The sequence below is a fragment of the Amblyomma mixtum genome, chromosome 7, assembly GCF_055824585.1.
Source record: "Amblyomma mixtum isolate Tamu chromosome 7, ASM5582458v1, whole genome shotgun sequence".
In the NCBI taxonomy this organism is placed as follows: domain Eukaryota; kingdom Metazoa; phylum Arthropoda; class Arachnida; order Ixodida; family Ixodidae; genus Amblyomma; species Amblyomma mixtum.
The window spans coordinates 771,408-790,466 of NC_143018.1; the positions used below are offsets into that span (position 1 = coordinate 771,408).

Here is a 19,059-nt window from a genome sequence, read left to right on the forward strand (position 1 = left end):
GATCGGCATCGCTAGAGGCATTGCTCATTTTCGGAATGGACAAGCTGAAGTACTGCTGACGAACTTCATTGATCAATACCGGCACGTTAACAAGGGAACGACGATTGCTTTCTTGGACGAACTATCCGATCTTCACGACGCTTTTGCCCTCTCCGAACGAGTTCCAGAAAATTCACCTAATGAGGTTCACAAGCACATGTGCGACATCAAACCAGCCCAGTCCCGGAACACACAAGACCAAATCCGCAATCTGCTTCGAAGCTACAGCGAGTGTTTCTCGTCATCGCCGAAAGTCCGACAAACTCTGATTGCCAAGCATCGCATTGTAACTGACCTGTACGCCGGACCTTTCCGCCAAAGCACTTTCCCTGTGTTGCCGCGAGAACGACAAAGCCATCCGGGACCAAGTGCATGAAATGCTTCGCGAGGACGTCATACAGCCACCAAACAGCCCCTGGGCAGCGCCGGTTGTTCTAGTGAACAAGAAAGACGGCGCGCTCCGATTCTTCGTCGATTACCGCCGCATGAAAGCATAACGAAGAAGGACGTCTACCCTCGCCCCCGCATCGTCTACTCAGCGCATAATATCAATGATTTGTAAAGAACTTTCCGGGCATTTCTGAGCCTTTGACCCAACTGACAAGGGCATACGTGTCATATAATTGAGAAGCGCCGCAAGCGGAATCCTTCAAGGAACTTCTGCGCCATTTACAGTTCCAACCCACCCTCGGGCACTTTGATGGAAACGCCGAGACTCAAATTTATACCGAAGCAAGCAGTGTGGTCCTCGGCGCCGTCCTCGTTCAAAAAACCGACGGACTGGAGAAATTAATTGCATACGCTAGCCGTTCACTGTCCAAGGCTGAGGCGAACTATTCAACAACTCAGAAAAAGTGCCTTGCCATCATCTGGGCTACGTCGAAATTCCGCCCCTACCTGTACGGACGACCGTGATAGGTGGTCACCGATCACCAGGCACTGTGATTGCTCGGAAGTATGAAGAACCCCTCCGGCCGCCTCGCTGGATGGAGCCTGCGACTCCAGGAGTTTGACGTCACCGTCCTTTACAAGTCCGGACGCAAGCACTCTGACGCCGACTGCCTGTTACGAGCCCCTGTAGATGCCCCACCGCCGGACGACGATGAGGACGCCTTCCTGGGACCCATCAGCTACAGCTCTTTTGCATAGCAGCAACGCTCAGACCCCTACCTAAAACGCCTCATCAAGTACTTGGAAGGCAAGGTTTCTTCACCTCCCGCTTCGTTCAAGCGAGGATTGCTTTCGTTCTGTGTGCAGAATGTTGTCCTCACGAAGAAGAACGTCGCCGTCACGGATTCAGTGAAAAGCTTTTGCGCTACTATTTCGGTCCATACAAAAGTTTTCGCCGGCTATGTGAACTGGACGATGAAGTTTTTCCTGAAGAAGTGACTGCATCCTAGCGACGCCGCTTTGGACCAGAAGTTGTCCCTGTCATCCATCTAAAGCCCTGTTATACGCGCTAAAGTACGCTGTGTTTCCTCACTCAGTGTTTATTTTTTCACAATCCGTTTTATTTGTTTGTAGTTGCCTTATGTTTTAAAGCATCGGGTCGATGCTTTTTTGAGAGGGGAGTACTGCCGGGAATTCTTGTAGTGCTTGTTCATTCTTCAAAGCTGCCGGCACGCCGCTTTATCGATTTGTTTGTGATGCAAGATGTGATCAGACTTATCTCTATTGGTCGCATCCGTGTGGAGCCGATTCAACTGTTGTCCCAGAGTGTTCTAGTAACTTTGCACGCTTTATATATAAAGTTCGCTATCAGCTTTGAACTGAGCGCAACCGAGAGCGGCGGGAATTCGTTTCGACGACCGCCAAGCACGCCTGTTCCTACACTGCCGCCGAGTCATTCAGTTGTTTGCGGGCGGAAGTCCACTCAAATTCAATAGTTTCGTTTGGAACCCATTCTCGCTATTTTCCTTCTCGCCGGACTGCAGTCACCACTACGTGACGGTATGGTATATGGGCTTTAACGTCTGAAACTGACATGTGGTATGATGTAACACCGCAGTGGACGGCTGCGGATTAATGTCTACCATCCATAGCGTTCCTTACCATGCACTGTACACGGGTGCCTAGCCTTTCGCCTCCAGGAAGACGAGGCTGCCGCAGCCGGGATACTGCGTGCTCGGCCTAAACAGCCGAGTACGCTAATCCCTGGGCCTTCGCTGCGGAATCGAAGACAGATAGTCCCGCGCATTAACTGAGGCGTCGCCATTGTTTACTCGGAAAGTTTTCTACAGTGAACTGTTGGCTATCTAGGATCGCGTAGAGTTATGCTTTTCGCTGTCAGGAGTCCACTTTAATCCCCGCTGGCCACTTGTTAGAGAGGCATTTGCGCCGATTTTGTGAAGCAACAGTTCTGTGGTATTTTTCACTCAGCTGCATTGTAAGAAGCGCAGTATAGTCAACCGTGCGTCTCCAACTGTTTCAGGCACGTGTTCGCCGCAATCCAGACACGGGAAATACGAAACGGACATGATTTCGAGAAGGTTAGAGGACACTCTGCCACAAACACTGTCGAAACAACGCTCCTCTGTGGCTCTTGATATCGATCGAGAAAAATGACAGCTTTGGAAATATATTTTGCAGCGGACTGAAACCATGCAGGAATCGCCGGACTGCGTAACAGGGATCCTAAATGATCATTCTTAGAGAACGACCGCATTGGTCATTTCAGTGATTACATTCAAAATGATCGTCCTGATCGTGTTGAGAGGAAGAAAAAAACTTGAAAAAAAAAGTGTGCGCAAAGACAGGTTACTCGTGTGACGTTTCTACAGGAGTTTTTGTTTTTATTTTGTTCTCTCTAGCACTGTACCTTTTCTCTAGCCCGAATTTTCGCCCTTTAGGGAACACCCCAAGCTGCCGGCTCCGTTGAGTTAACTTTTTCTTGTTCGTCGTTAGAAATGTTCTGGGCGATTTGTGATTAGTATCTCTTCCTGATAGGGTGAAGGGTGGGGCCGCTCGCGATGGCACTTGGCCAAGTTGCGTTATCAATGTGCGATCACTTGACGAAGAAGGAGCGCAAAGAATGCCTGCGCAATAACCAAGAATTTTGTGTCTTGATCGATTTGTGGCTACAGACTGCTGCTAGCGGACATTCAGAAAGCTGCTGCAATGAACGCGACAGTAACAAACCTTTTGCAGCCTCTGGCGCAGTCGCCGGAGGCTCGCTATGTTCATCAACTAGTCGTGAATTCCATGCGCCACATGTTGCATGGAGACGACGAAAGCGCTTTCAGTGCTGGTGTAATTGAAGTGCATTGAAACAAGCAAGAAACCTTATGCTCGCAGCTTTCTCCGCGGCGACCGAAGCACACCAGAAAAAAATGCAATGCGATAAACGCAAAACAAGCACCAACAAATCTCAGAAGCGGGTTCTTTTGTTATTAAGACGTTCAAAGAGCAGCTCTTCGTCTGAGTGAAACATGCAAGGTCTCTCTATTTGGGCGCGCTTAACCCTTTTACCTCTGATGTATGGTAGGCAGGCGGACTAAATGCGAGATTGTCAACTCTTCCCGTGTACAACTAATGTACGTGGGACTGTCGATAGGTGTTGCCCGGCAACTCGTTAATGGCGCATGATGTTTCTGCACTGTGATGCCCAGAGTAATCTGCGCAGGATTTACGAAGGCTGCTGGCGGATATATACTCGCCGTTTGAACGCACACACCGCATGTTTTGCTACTGCACAGCTCACGCTTAGGTCTTTTCTACCAGATATGTACGATACAGGTGGGGAAGATGTTGGAATCGCAATTCTGGCCATGCCTAGCCCATATATTTTCTATGCAGGACCCATGTAGGCTACAGGCGGGAATACTGAAGTTAGCCCACACACAGCCCAATTGGCACCGTCAGGGTGCTGCTCGTTTGGGTGTGCCCGCACTTCACCGTCATGTAGCCCCATCTTTTATGCACACGAACTGCACGCAGCCCACGCGGGACCTTCGCCGGTGTTGCTAAGACAGCCCAAACTGCATGCCAGAAACGCTTCGCCACTGTGAAGCCCATAGTTTAGCCCGTGTATTCCCTCTGTGGGACCCATGTTTGCTGAAGACGGGATTACTAGCTCTTTGCCCACACAAAAACACTGGGACTCCCTCACGGTGGGGTACGGGCAGCCGGTTTTGGGGTTGCCCGCGCTTCACCAAAATAGAGCCCGCATCCTGGCCCGCGTGTATCTGCGGTGGCACCAAGGTGGGCTGCCGAGTCTGTTTAAGACCATGCCTAGCCGACGAGGGTCCCATTCGTGCACGAAGTGGGCAGCCCCAGCGTTTTGTGCCATCACTGCACCCACGGGGGACCCATGTGGATTTATTGCGGGCAGCCACCAGCCCTCATTGCCGATGTCGGACCCGCATGGGCCCACCACCTTGTGCTACTGGGGGTCGGTTATCCAGGCGACGTGACAAGCGCCCGTCCTGGCCTACTGAAAATGTTTACCAGCGTGCGGCCGGGGTACTACTGGCAGGCATGTACAGTTTCGTCCGCCAGTTCGTACGGCCGCTGTTGTCTCGAAATTCAGCGCCCAACGAACCAACCACCGCACGCTCCTTCTGCTATGCAGCCATTACTTTTTCTAGCCCTGCCATTCAACAGCGTTGGAGTCGCTCTTTATGGTTCACTTCCCAGCACTTCTGGACAGAACAGCTGCACCATTGCCACCACCGATAATCTGACGCGCTTTGCGGGATATCTACGTTAACAGCCTCGACGTCGTCGCTGACGTCGCTGGTTTCATAGTCCAGAATATAATTCTACGTAATAGGAGCTCCCCAAGAATTGCTTAGCGGTTGGGGTCGCGTCTTCTTCTCCGATGCCTTGGAAGACTTTCTGCAGAGCGTCATATCGTTCGCTACACAACGCTTTCGTACTATCTACAGACGTACGGCATGAAAGAGCGCTTTAATGAGACCCTCGGCAACATAATGGAAAGTATTTTCAACCCGTCACTCAAACTGGGACTTTTACCATACGCAACATCAACTTAAAACTCTTTGACGTAAGCATATGCCGTTTTTCCACGGTATTTTCTGCTGTAGAGCCATGGGGCTTCGTACATAAGGAGCACCATGCTCTCTGATCGACCTGATGCATCCGGATTTCCAATCCTCTCCCAAGCCGCAACGTATGCCGAAGAATTCCGTCAAATCGCCCGTAAATTTGCAGCTCACGACCAGCTCACAGTCTGAAAAGAAGCCTGCCACTTCTGCCCGTCTACAGCCTTCTTATCGTCCCGACTGCTTAGTTTGGCATTGGGTGCCCTTCTCTACCTCAGGCGTGTGACCACATACCAGGTTCCCTATCGCGTCCTTGAGCAAACCTACGGAGTCACCTCGTCGAAGCCCCTCATGTCCTCATCAGATCCCCGTCGCCGTGGCCAAGAAATTGTCCAGTCTGGCCGCTTGAAACCCTACTACGGCACAGCTATAGTCTCATGTCTTTATGCCACCAAGATGACGCCTTTTAATCCCGGGCAATTTTAAGAATGATAGATGGAGCTTTAAGCACCCGAGGCCAACGCCAATGAAAGGCATATTCACGAAGGTGAAGCTGACAAAGCTCAATCTTGCTCTCAGAAACGCTGATCTACGGAGCAGAACATTCAAATAACGACTGTGGAAGTTCACATGAGTTGCCTCTCTTGTCTCTTTGCTTACGGATAGAAGACTGTGAAATGCTCAGGACGATGGCGACGCTGTACCGCGTGCTTTGAGCTGTACGGCTGTCCCAGTCGGCTTTTCGTTGCAAAGAATATTGAATCTTCGCTCTGGTTGCCGCTTCGGCATCGTCATCATGTCTCCCAAATTCACACTATCCACATCACCAACGCCACATAGGCCTGTTCCACTGTAGCGAATGGGGGTGACGTGTCCCTGACTGCTGAGTGGGAACGCTTTCACGTGCAGGTTCGACGAAGAAAACAAACGAATCAAACAGAACAAAACGAAACCCTGTTTATACTTTAAAGGAAAAGAGCCAATAAAAGAAACGAAAACACGAGGAAAACACACACTAGAAACGCGTACAGCACTACGGATAAAAAGGAGAGAGTTCACCGGATACAAAGCGTCCCAGGTGGAGCGGGAATGCCTTTCAGGCAGCGAGACGCGCGTTGTCGACTTGCGATGCGTCGCTGGCGTTGCGTCCTGGGAAGCGGTGGTAGAGCACCAGGAGGTGACGAACGGAGATGGAGACAGGAGACGCTGACGAACTCCTGTCAGCCGCCCCCAAGAACTGGGCAGCTGCAGCAGGAAAACCGTAGCCAGGTCCTGTCGACGGCGTTCTAAAACAACGTAGGCTTGTGCAACCTATCGAAGGAAGCCTTGGCAGCAAAGTGGCGATCGCAGTAGGCGTGCGTCGTTGATTCAAGGGAAGTACGCGGCAGCACAGACAGTCACTGGCAGCTCGAACGCAAAGTCCGACAGCTGCCACTTCCACGCTTGAATGACCAAACTTGTACTGCGTTGTGTTCCTCAACACCTCGGTGTGCTGACACGTCAGCCTTCCGCTCCTCGTGCCTGCCTCGCGTACACCATAGGCACGCGCACACGCGCAACGCGGGGCTGGCAGGCACGGCGCTCCGCTGTCCGAAGCATCACTGCCGACACGCCGCGTTCCAAAAATCCCTCGACAGTGTGGTGTGCACATCACACCCACCCAGGCGAACCAGGAACATTTTGCGGGACCAAAGACACTGATGCGTACGATAGGTTCGTACTTTATGAAGTAACAGCACGTGTGACATTCCCATCTGTCGTGGGTCAGTCACAAAGCAACCTAATTTGTTGCTGTCTGCCGGTCCTGCTGAAGCGAGAACTGAGCCAACACACACCACCTCCGGGCCAACCTTTTTTATTGACGCTCTGCGTGAAGTCGGAACTGGGGGTGCCGCTCACCGCTGACTTGTGTGAGTAGTCGGTCTAGTTCATCAAACAGGTGCCTTGCTCCTGGCTGCTCAGGCGGGGTGGTGCTCAGCATTGTGACGGTCCAGCAGTCCGGCGACCGCTGACTTGGGGCTTCGATCTTGACACGATCGGTTCTTGTAGTCGTCGTGGCTGGCATTGCTAAGACAGGTCGAGAGCTCAGCTTCTTAGGCGTCTCGGCTGGCGATGAGTTGGCTATGGTCCCCTGAGCTCCGGCTTCGTCGACTATAGACTAGCGCGATCATGCCTCTGCTCACTTCACCCGTCTCTGCTTGTTTTGTTTCTGTTGTCTTTTCTGCCGCCGCTGTGTCTCTCTGGCGATTTCTTTTCTCTGGGCCGAGGTCGTCCTCGCCCAACGGTTTTTCGCCGTCGCTGCTCATGCAGCCGACCTAGAGTGCCCATGAAATTTTCAAGAAGCCGCGACCGTTACGACATGACGGCCGATGGCCTTGTTGGGATGCGTCGAAGGGGATAAGGTGTCCCTCAGAGGGCAACGCTTCCCCGAAGCCAGTGTCCCGCCTCCTCTGCTGGGAGCCTGCCAACCGCCAGCCGCCGGCTGCCGCGCCACCTCGAGCCGTTACGCAGTCTGTCGTGTCCGCTGCTAGTAAGGCCGCCTGCTGGCGCGCACGCGCGCGCTCACAAGCGCACAAACAGGCTTGTCTGCGCTCCAGGGGAGGAGAGGGGGCCCCGCACAACACGCCGCAGGGAAGTCTGTGGTTGGTTTGGGCTCCCCGCACGGCCTGTCATATTTAACCCTCTGGCTGCTTTGCACGTCTGTCCTCTTTTTCGCCCGCTTTCCACACAATGACCTTCGCACACGTGTGCAGGGCGGTAATTTTGAAGACAGGCACAATGCATGTGACATTATTTGGCAGAGTGAGTTGTTTTGCGCAATGCCTATAGGCCTCCCGTGTACAGCCCTTCACAAAAACAACCCATGGGATGCGACGCTGATGCTCGCCAATGTGATCTTTTCTCTGACCGACACCGCGCGGGTGGGGTTTGAAACGCACGAAGATGATTTGAAATCTTTGAACGGCAACACCCAGAGACTCCGCGGCCTGTTCGGCAAACCTACCGGAGGTCCAGCCGCCGCCAAGATGGGTGTCTCGTCGCGGGATTAAAATCTTCCAGCCTTACATTGACTTTAACCAAGGCGTCCTTGCCATGTGCAGGAAGGTTGATAAATATGTTGAAGCGTGATAAAGTTGGCCACTTAAAGATATTGCCGACGACGCCTTTATGCACCTGCTCTATAAAGACTGTTGTACTTTCTCGTCTGTTCTCGATGTGCGCGTGCGCTTCGAGCAGGGAAAACACGGGCGCATTTGCTAACATTGCGATCGGCTGCCAAAAACGGTTGCCAGCTCCCCGTGCGATGACCTATCGATTCTGCGGCAGCCTTCCCACCAGGCTACCTTGACCCGCATTGCGCGTCGTGAACTGAGGGCAATGATCACCGCTGTCTCCACTTTGCACGCCTTGGCCCAGGATGTACTGAACGCCTAACAGAAAGGATGTTCGAATAAAAATGTCACACCACCACCACTTTGCAACTTCCAGCAACATCCTGGCCCTTATCCACGCTGTCGTCTGCCAGGAGGTTGCGAACATCGCCGTGCCTGCTAGCCACGTCGCGGATTATATTTCCTCCAGCCCAGACCCCCCATGGATCGTGATCGCGGCTTTCATTTGCAGTACCAGCTTCTTTCCTCGGTGCCGGTACCGCAATCACACTGAATGCCGTTGGCCGCATGGTCGGCCTATCTGTATTACAAGCTCACGTTTCGGGCACATGTCCCTTCATTACCGGAGATTTTGGTACCCGCAACCCCATTCCCAGTCCTTCGGCGGCCGCCACAGCCACTACACCCGGTGTCGTTACTCACCTCGTACACATGCGCCTCTTGGCGAGCGCACTTTGCCATCTCGTGTGTGCAGCCGCTCTCCGTTCACGCAAGTTCGCGGATCCCATTTTCCTTTGAAAAGCGGCAACTTATCTCCATCCAGCAGCGGTCACCTATCAGGAAACTAGGTCATTCACCTCCAAAGGTGACGCTGCATCATTCACCCGTACTGAATTTTTTTTGTACTATTACCACCTAAATTAATGTCGTGAATGTTCCTGTGGATTGTGTCTCGGTTCATACCGTCGCTGTTACTGGCGCCCAAGTATCTGTAATAATGTCATCGTTGCGCGGACGCCTCAAGAAGGTTTTAGCGCCACCCGCCACGGGCACAATTCTCGTTGCTTATGGCTGTAACAAGAATGTGCAATGCAGAAATGGGCATTACCGGTCGTCATATCGCAGTTCCTTTCATCGACCTAACCAGGTGCCCTCTGGATGTGTTTGTTGGGGTTCACTTTCACTTCGTTGGGCAAAAAGGGCTGCTTAACTGCTGCCCTTTCTGACTCTTGCACTGGCCTGCCATTGGAACAGCACCTCTGCTATAAAGACTCCACAAGCCAATCCTGCCTTCCACTCACCGAGTTTGCTCATCTACCACCGGAAGCTGCCGTCCGCATCCCTTTTTCGCCTTCTTCCCCAGTCCTTGAAGGCACCTACGCCACATAACCTATCACCGCTGTGATTATGTGCATAATGTCGTCTTTCAGCACCGGTCTGTATATCCCCCAGAACCGCACCTACACCATCTCCTCAACTTGACCCCGTCTGCAGTTCTCCCCGGTGGCATTTCACTTGCTGGGCTGTCCCCACGGACCGATAGCCCAGTTTATGCCCTAGTTTCTAACTACCTTCTGACATCCCCAACGCCTACGCATAACCGCGCTCGCGTACGGTTCCTATTTCCAGCAGGTTTGTGGACGCTCTGAGGTATGTGGACTCCACGGCCCTTCTCAACCTCCGGTCCTTATAAAGGAACATTTTCGGCTTTGATGACCGTTTCTTGGATAAAACCTCAGTTGTCGTTCAACGAATTTATACCCACGATGCCCATCCTACCCACAGACGGCCTCTCTTTCTCTGAGCGCCGTGGCATCCAGGCAGAGGTAAACAAGGTGTTTGCCAGAAACATTGTCGAGCCTTCAAGTAGTCCTTGCATTGCTTGTCAAAATAAAGATCAGATCTGGATGTTCTGCGTTCATTACCGCCTCCTGAACACCATCACAAATAAAGTCGTCTACCCATTTGCCGAACTGGCGACGCTATCAACTGCTTGCACAGTGTCAGCTACTTTCCTTCCATAGATCTCTTTTCAGGACGCCACCTCTTGACTAACGGGACGGCAGAAAATCACCGTTTTTTCCAGGGCGGAATGTATCAATTTAGTCACGCCTTTCGGTCTCTGCAACGGCCTGGAGAACTTCGAACACATCATGCACTTGCTCCTGCGCGGCTAATGAATGACGTGCGTCTGTTGCTTGGATGATGTCATTGTTTTTCGTCCACATTCCGAACCTATCTGCGCCGCCTTTCTACCATCTTTGCCCTCTTAACTTGTGCTCCTCTTCAGTTTAACTCGAAGAATTGTACCTTCGGCGACCCACTCACAAGCTGCATGCCGCAACTACCTAAACGGCAGAATCAGCCACTCAAGTGGCAAAACCGCTCAAGTGGCAAAACCGAAAACTACCAGGCCAAACACACGATAGTTTGGGTGTCGGGGCATATCGACATTACGGGAAATCAGGAGGCGGATAGGACAGCTCGAGGGTACGCAACACACCGAGCATCCAACATTCCCGACCCCGCTGAGGAACCCGAGCCGGTAGCCCAAAGCTATACAGATATTCTTAACTACTACAAAGGGATCACACGAAAATACCCGCCCCCACACAAACAACTCAATAGAGGAGACGCGGTAGCATGGCGACAGTTACAAACGGGAACATTCCCGTGCCTAAACATCCTAAGTAAAATCTACCCCACACAGTACAAGAGCGAGTGCCCGTGGTGTGGAGACAAACCAGCATTATACCATACCACATGGGCATGCCAGAAAATTGACAAGCTACCCATAATTCAAAACCCGAGTGAGGAACAGTGGGAGAGGGTGCTACCCAGCGACATCCTGAAAGTCGAACAAGGACTAGTAAGGCGTGCACGCAGGGCAGCTACCCTCAGCGGAGCCCTGGACTAGGGGAACCGACCCTGATGATAAGATGGAAGACTCCATCTGAAGCCGCAAAAAAAAAACTATTGTAAAATAGAGCAAATAACCGTTTTCCACCAGCACCACCACGCCGTTAGCTCAAGGTCTTCGGTCACATGGTCGGTTTTGCCGGTGTCCAGCGAGAAGCCGATAGAGTCCGCGCCATGAGTTCCTTTCCTACACCGCCTTCTCGTGGTGACTTGCGCAGCTTCCTGATTATACTCGTATTTGCATACGTTCATCCAGAACTTTGCGGCAATTACTCGCCCTCTTACCACGCTCCTCAAGAAGGACATCCTTCTTGGGGGGCGGACATAGCTCACTCCTTCAGCCCACTTATATGTCCCCCCCCCCACTACGCATGTTTTAGCGAATTTAAATCCTTTAGCCCTCTCGGATTTTCGGACCCACGTGAGTGGCCATTGTATCGGTGCTATAGTTGCCCTTCGCCAACGCGACCAGAATCGCGTGATTACGTACGGCGGCCGCCTCCTTTTCATGCCTGATCGTAAGTACTTTATCATTTAGCGGAAATGCATCATTCTAGTTTTGGCAACTATGTTATTTTGTGCTTATTTGTCCCCCCCCCCCCCTCCTTGCCGGTTGTAACGGGTCATCGCGTGTTGTGCTGGCCATCTTCGCTCAAAGACGCTACTGATACAAGACTACAGGCGAAATTCTAGAGGTCTGTGTGCTGTGCGATATCGGTGCACGGTAAACAAGCCCAGCTGGCCGAAATTATCCGGACCCTTACGCTGTGGCGTCCCTCATAGCCTGAGTCGCATTCAAACGTGAAACCCCATAAACCTTAGCCAACTGGCCAGCTCGGGCGCTTGCACCAAGATGCAGATGGCTTCGCTAGTCATTGTCGATCCACTCCCTTCCAGCAAAGGAAAGGCTAACGCTTGAGTTTTGTCCATATGGGGCTCCCGCAAGATTGATCAAGAGCTGTGTTCATAAACTTCGTTATACTCGGTCACTGACCGCCTCACTGCCAACCACACTGATGCTTCCTTCGCCACATTCGAGCTCCACGAAAACACCATATACCACGGCAATATGCAGCCTGAAGGCACTGATCTCTTGCTGGTGGTCCCCCAACGGCTGCGTTCAAGAGTCCTTGAATAGTTATGTTAAGTTCGCAGAACTTTCTGCGGCGCCATCCAGCCTCCAGCACAGTGCGCGGAGCGAGACTTTGACCTGTGCACCTGTCCCCGGTCGAAGAGTTACCGCATTCATGGACCCGCGGACGCGCGCCGGGCGCACCGCGGACGCACGAGGCGACGCATGTCGGTGGCTGGTCTGTTGTTGCTGGCGGCGCCGTCGCCGGAACGCTCGTTCTGTCTCCGGTTTGCCTCCCCACCACAGATACTTTCTAGCGCGCAGCGTTCTACAGTGCACTGCTTGGATGCCTGCAGTCGTCGTGTTTGTGGCCAGTGCATGTTTTTTTTAGAGCGCAGCTCTTTGGCGTCCGTTCCTGGGTTTCGCGTCGGCGTCGGCGTTGTCGTCGGCGTCGGCCTCGTAACCAGCTCCGCCCCCCTTTCATCCGCAGCTGGGGTTGACTCACTATCGGCGTCAGCGGCATCAGTCAGTCGCTGCTATCTCTTCCCTCCTCCCTTTATCGTGTTGTCCGCTTGCTGCGCGCGCTTCTGCCCCCATCGTTTGCCGCTGGGTGTACACGCCGCCCCCCTCCCCCCTCTTCCTGCGAGTCTCCGGTTGTCAAAGCGCCGGCTCGAACTTAATTCCTTTCTTCGCTCCTCCTCCAATGCAACCCCTGTGCGGTGGCAATCAGAGAGCCAGATCGGTGGCGGCGGATCTGTATATGTGCACCGCCCGAGCCGAAATTGCCGCTGCCGTTCGCCCTGTGCGGTGGCAATCAGAGAGCCAGATCGGTGGCGGCGGATCTGTATGTGTGCACCGCCCGAGCCGAAATTGCCGCTGCCGTTCGCCACTGCGAAATTATCTGCCAGTTCTTTCTGAGCCGTGAGCGAGACGACCGATGGAAGTCCTCCGTCTGCTAAAAAAAAAAATTCTGTGATAGCGCATACATGTGTTGCTCGATTTCTTTGCCTCAATCTATCGAAAAGGTGAAACAGCTTATTTGCTGCGCTCAAATTTCGCATTAGGAAGTAATGTAATCGTCGGTAATTTTTTAATCTTCTCGCGTCCCTGCGGATCACGGTGAGGATACGGGTCTACGGTGGACGATCGGTGCGCGTTGCGGCGCCGATGGTCCTGTGAGCGTCCGATGCTCGGAACCTCTCCTTTCCCAAGTGCTTGATTGGCTGGTGTCCTTACCCCAGTTTTTGATTGGCTGACGGAATCTTTATTGTCCATTTCCTTGGGCATTGATTGGTCAGAAGTGTCACCTGTTTTATTATTTGTTGCTATCCCCGCCAAGGGCGGAGACAGAAGGCTTAAAACGGAACGCTCTGGGTTAAGTGGAGCTGATTTCGTGTAATCAACGGTTCGGTCATGTTGTAAATACTTTCCTCCTTGCTTGTTTCTTCACATTTATTCATGTGTTAATATATAGTTAACCTTCTTGTCCCGCCATCGAGTAACGTGATTGTTCGCGAGTCCGAACCTTCTATTCATCATCATCAAGTGTTTCCTCACATCTCCACCTGAAGAGGAAACCCAACTAGCTCCGTGATGCTTCCACGGCAGGTCATCTTGAACTATCCGGGACGTACGACTTCGTGCGTCGCCGCTTGTTTTGGCGAGGTCTCTGCCGCTGTGTCCGGCGCTGTGTTGCCGCGTGCGAGCTCTGCCAGCGCTAGAAGATGCCTTGTGTTCTTCCTCGCGTCGACTCAAAGCTGATTGGCGTTTCGAGAGACCCGTTTTTCTGGTGTAAGTGCCGGCCTGCTAGGCCCTTTACCGGTGTCTACCATGGGCAACAAATGGATCGTCTCCGCAACAGACTGCACGACACGCTAAGCTATCTCGCAAGCGATTCCAACCAGCTGCACAACTAATGTCGCTGGCTTCGTTCTGCTCAACCTTAGATAGCGGGCGCCGCTTCTTCTCCGAAAAGGTCGCCGAAATACTTAGCACCAGTTCTATCCGTCATAAATTAGTCGCGGTCTACCACCGAAAGGCGAAAGGCCTGACCGAACGTCATAACGAGAGTAAAATGATTTATACGTAGACTGCAACCATCTCTGTCACTGGGATATTAGCCCCCAGTTTTGCTGGCATTCGCCTACAACTCCACTTGTTATGATAAAGCGCGTTGCTCTCCTTATTACTTTCAGTTTAGCTGCGGCACATTATTGCCTCTCAACAGTGTTCTTCCCGCCGTCGCCTCCACGAGTAGTTAAGCTCGAGATGGCATCGCCGATGCCGCCGCCGCCCGTATCGTGTAGCTCGACACAGGTTCTCCGCTTCCCAAGATTCTCAAAAGTGCCTTCACAACTGTCGCCATCGCGATGATACCTACCCTCCGACATCCCTTACCTTGTGGTGTCTCGTCCGGCCCTGTGGCCCTCTCTGAAAACCTGGCGCACTATACCGTCCCTTATCAAAGTGTACATCCTGTCACTGCCACGGCGTACGACATCGCATCGTTGTGTTCGCTGTCCGCGCACGCTACACCCTGCATTGAGATCGTCCATGTCTCTAGTCTCAAGCCCCATTATTCTAGGTGTACTTTGCTTGTTTAGTACGCTCCAAAATGTGCTTTTGGTGAGGGGGTAGTGCTATGTATCATTAGAGGACGGAGAAGTTCTCAGCACGACGACGACACTGGCGTGAGTTTTTGTAAGCTGTTCTGCTGACTCAGGCCATCGGCCTTTGATCTCTTCCGATACCTCTGCCTGCAAATAACCATTTTGTAACCACTTTTCACAAAGGAGCGCCATTGCATAACGTGCATCTAAAACGGTTTTCTAACCGCCAGAACCGACTACACCGATCACCTGAAGTGTCACACACTGAACATCGTTGGTCCTGTTGTTGCTCAGCGGCGCACACAATTCCGCTGTCAAAGGATACAAATTAAATGATCTGAAAAAATCACTAGCAGGTATGATGCGGAAATGTTGAGAAAATTTTAGAACAGCATTACCTGTCTGAAATGGCTAGGAAAGTATTAACGAATTCACGTGATCAACAAGACGAATTCAGAGTTGAGTGTAATGCGACAAACGTATTTTAAGGTTTTTTTCAAGTGTTGAAACGGCGGATTTGCCTCAATTGGCTCATTAGAACTACCTTTTTATGTGTCCTATTCTAATCAATCTCAATTCATGGGTGAAATTACTTACAACCTTGGGACATCCTCTACCACTGTCGTTTATTGCATTAATGTGAAAATTCATAAAAGTATTAAAATATGTCCTTCTTTTGTCTTAAGTGAAATATTTTAGTGGGCATTGCACAGCTGTAAACTACCAGCTGATAGGTCAATTATTTCCTGGGCATGAAACTAGTGATAAACACCAGTGTTTCCGCGCCGCCGAAATCGATTAACAGACATTTAGTAAAATTTTGCCGCAGGTACTGCTTCCAAAGGCTGTCTGGTTCCTTGAATGTAGCTCCTTTTTTCCTTCCCTCTCTACACAATTTATGAAGGGTTATTCATGCGAAACAGAGTAGGTAATATTCATACACAAACTTCATGGAATTCGACGTCGTTGCTGGACCGCCTAGTATATTTTCCTGATTTTCGCGAAGGCGTTTGATAAGTTTTCTCAATGCTTTTATTTGTTAATGTGTTGATAAGCTTCCTCAATGCCTTACGTTTGCAAATGTGCAATTGACTGGATTAGGCGCAAATATTCCGTAATGGCTTTAATTCTTCTGTTTTTTACGCTTCGTGAGGATTTTGTTACAGTCAGTGACGATGATTCCAAAGTCCACCGTCTTCTCTCCAATGTTCCCCAAGGCAGAGTTTTGGGACCCCTGCTGTTACAGCGACAGTGGTTAAGTGCCCGTTCCTGAGTTTCGCGTAGAAGTAGCTGTCGCTGTGTGTGTTTGTCGGCGGCGTAACCAGTGGGGGCGTTTCAATGGAAACCACTCGAAGAGTGCTTGTACCGTGCAAAGGAAGAAGGTATCACGTGATCGGAGAACTGCGTAACCGATGGGAGATTGCCTTAGGAACCATCTCGAAGGTGATTACCGTGGAAGGACAATGGTATCGAGAGAGCGGAGCAATCCTTGAAGGGATGATGGTTACCCTGAAAGCAGGAGGGTATAGCGAGAGCGTAAGAAGGCTCAATCGGTTGGCGTTGTCGACGAACCACCGGGAGGGTAGTTAACCTGGAAGAACGAGGGAGGTAACCATGAAGGAGGCTTTATGGCGAGAGCCTAAGAAGGCATAACCAGGGTACGGTTACCACGATAACCGTCCGGAAGGGGTTACTGTGGAATGAGGATAGTGTGGCAAGAGTGAAGTCTCCAACCGGAGGATTATTACCAAATAAAGAAGAGGGAATGTTGACAGAGTGCCAAGGCATACGTGATACGTGGTTGCCATAGGAACCAACCTGAGGGTAGTTACTCCAGAGGAGGTTATGGCGAGACTAAGAAGGCGTACCATTGTAACCATCCGGAACGTGGTCACCATGAAAGGAGGGTGAAGGGCATGGCGAGAGGAGTCTGCCTCACTAGGCTGACAGCCTCTTCTTTTGACATGATATCTTGTTGCCGGTAGTGCTGGAGTCTCCCTAGACTCGTTCTATCAAGTCGGTCTGAGAGACACATGTTCTGCCCAGGTTCTTTAAGAAATCCCAGATAAGGAGCTCAGTCTTGTGCATAGCCTACCACGTCCGAGGAAGTCTTTCTAATGGTAAATAATGCTTCATTATTATGGGATAATGACAGAAGTTGTGCGCTCCTTCTTAGACGTGGTGGTCTGGCTGTTCTGTAGTTTCAGGATCAGAATCAGTTTATTGCAGTAAAAAAAAAACATAAGGTGGGCAAGATAGATAAAGAAAACTCTTTAATGAAAAACATATTTTAGCTGGCATGAATATTCGCTTACTCGCTACTCTGCATAGGGGAGGAAATAAGGAAGATGGACAAATTTATACCGAAGGAGGTCCCGTAGTCAGTAACCCTACTGGTACCTCCTTAGCGCACAGCTACAGCTTAATTTTTGCTGAAGTTATTTTGCTTAGGAAACTCCCGCACCCGGGTGTTGCAAAGTAATTTGGCTGTTAATAAAACTAGTGCAGTCTTTTATTCATTTCAACAGGACCAAAAAGAATCAGATGGTTACTATTGTGGGTAATGCGAGATTTGAGCGCAGGTCATGACACGCCACCTGCCACCGCTGGCACAGGTGGCGTGCTACGCTGCTAGCCACCTTCCAAGTGGCGTTTCCCTCTGCAACTTGGATAACCGGTTACGTCAACAGCGCCCACGCCGAGGACGATGTGGGATGCAGGAATGCGCGCCTATGGCTTGTGGTATAGAAATGTCGCGCGTTTTGTTTTTCTAATGTTTTCCAGGGAGTTTGAGATGTAATTCAAGGTTGTCCTATCAGGATACATTGATAAGACAGACTTTTGATCTCATTTTATCCATCTCAGTGGCTGGAGCATCAACGACGGAAGTGGCGGCACCTAATACGAAAGGGACACCTAAGACGGAAGTGGTGCCAACTGCGACCGAAGGGGGGACACCCAAGACGGAAGTGGTGCCAACTATGACCAAAGTGGGGACAACTAAGACGAAAGTGGTGTCAACTACGACAAAAGTGGTACAAACAACGACACGGAAACCCCGTAAGAGACTGTATTTTTAGGAGTGTACAACTTTCCGCCTTGTGAGAACTAGGAATACTAAACCAAACAAAAAAATTAAAGCATGGAATGCGATATTCAGGGATAATTAGAACGAAGCTGAAATATAGTGAGGGCGATAGACGGAAACGCGTTTTCTATCGGAGCGTGGTAAGCTGATGATAATGTTACAAGGTTATTGCGGAACTGCACTAACGTACCGATAAGCTGTAAACAAAACACCCGTAATCACATGAAAAACGCCTTGACTACACTCTAAGAACTGCTACTCCTCCATTAAGAGTAAAAGAGCCTCTCTACTCCTGCAGGTCTCAATCTACTCTCTCTACAAACGAGAAAGAGTGAAAGGTCCTGTTCACTCCTCTTGACAAAAGAGTAAAATGGCATTTCCACTCCTGCGTACTTCAAGGGAGTTCAGTGCTTGTTTTACTCCTCCGCCCTTACGGCCATACATTCGTAAGGGCGCGCTAGCTTCTCGGGGCCGGCCTGCCAGCCTGGATGCCGGCGTCAGAAAAATGCACTGGTACTGTTTGTTCACGACCAAAGCTCTGGGACAGAGTATCATTAGCCAATGTCGAGTTGTTGGTAGAAGCGATAACAGCCATACAAATTTCCTCCCATAGCCGCTTTGCTGCTGCTCTGGAGTTCGCCTGGCCTCTGCTATAGCTCCGCTCCTGAAGGGGTCGCGGAAACCGAGCATATATTTATTTACCTATGACGCGGGGTTCAGAGTAAAACGGTGCCGAGGGTAGCACCTAAGTGCTGGCCAGTTTCGAAGCGCATTCAGCTACAGCATCTATGTGAAATCGGCTAGGTTTAGCGACGACAAGGGCAGCCAGCGAGCAGCGCACAGTTCGTCGCCCGGCGCGACCGCGGGCGGCGTCGTTGCCGAAAGCTCGGCTCGCTCAATGATTCGCTCCGTAGCTTGCGAATCGCGCACGCAAGGCTGGAAAATCGAGCAGCGACTGGCCTGCGATTGAGCGAGCCTTTATGCCCACGTTTGCAGCACAGGTGAACAAATGTAGCACACATGTATGCATGGAATATCGGCTGCGTTGCGGCGATTCTTAAGCTCGTCCTCGACGCCATCATCGCCGTTCGGGTCGACCCGAGCATATCTTTATTTCACTACGAGACATAGTTCACAATAAAACGTACTTACAATGCAAAGAGTAGCACCTCAGCGCTAGCCAGTTTCGAAGCGCTCTCAGCTCTGGCATCGAAGT

At 51.2% G+C, this 19,059-nt stretch overlaps 1 long non-coding RNA gene across 1 annotated transcript in view; it reads left to right on the top strand.

Moving 5' to 3' along the window:
- Positions 1-17,664, top strand: part of LOC149334783 (uncharacterized) — a 32,701-nt gene extending 15,037 nt beyond the window's left edge. Inside the window, exon 4 of the long non-coding RNA XR_016284452.1 lies at positions 17,621-17,664. This is a non-coding gene — a long non-coding RNA (uncharacterized LOC149334783). The remainder of the gene's footprint in view (positions 1-17,620) is intronic.
- The last annotated feature ends 1,395 nt before the right edge of the window (positions 17,665-19,059 follow it).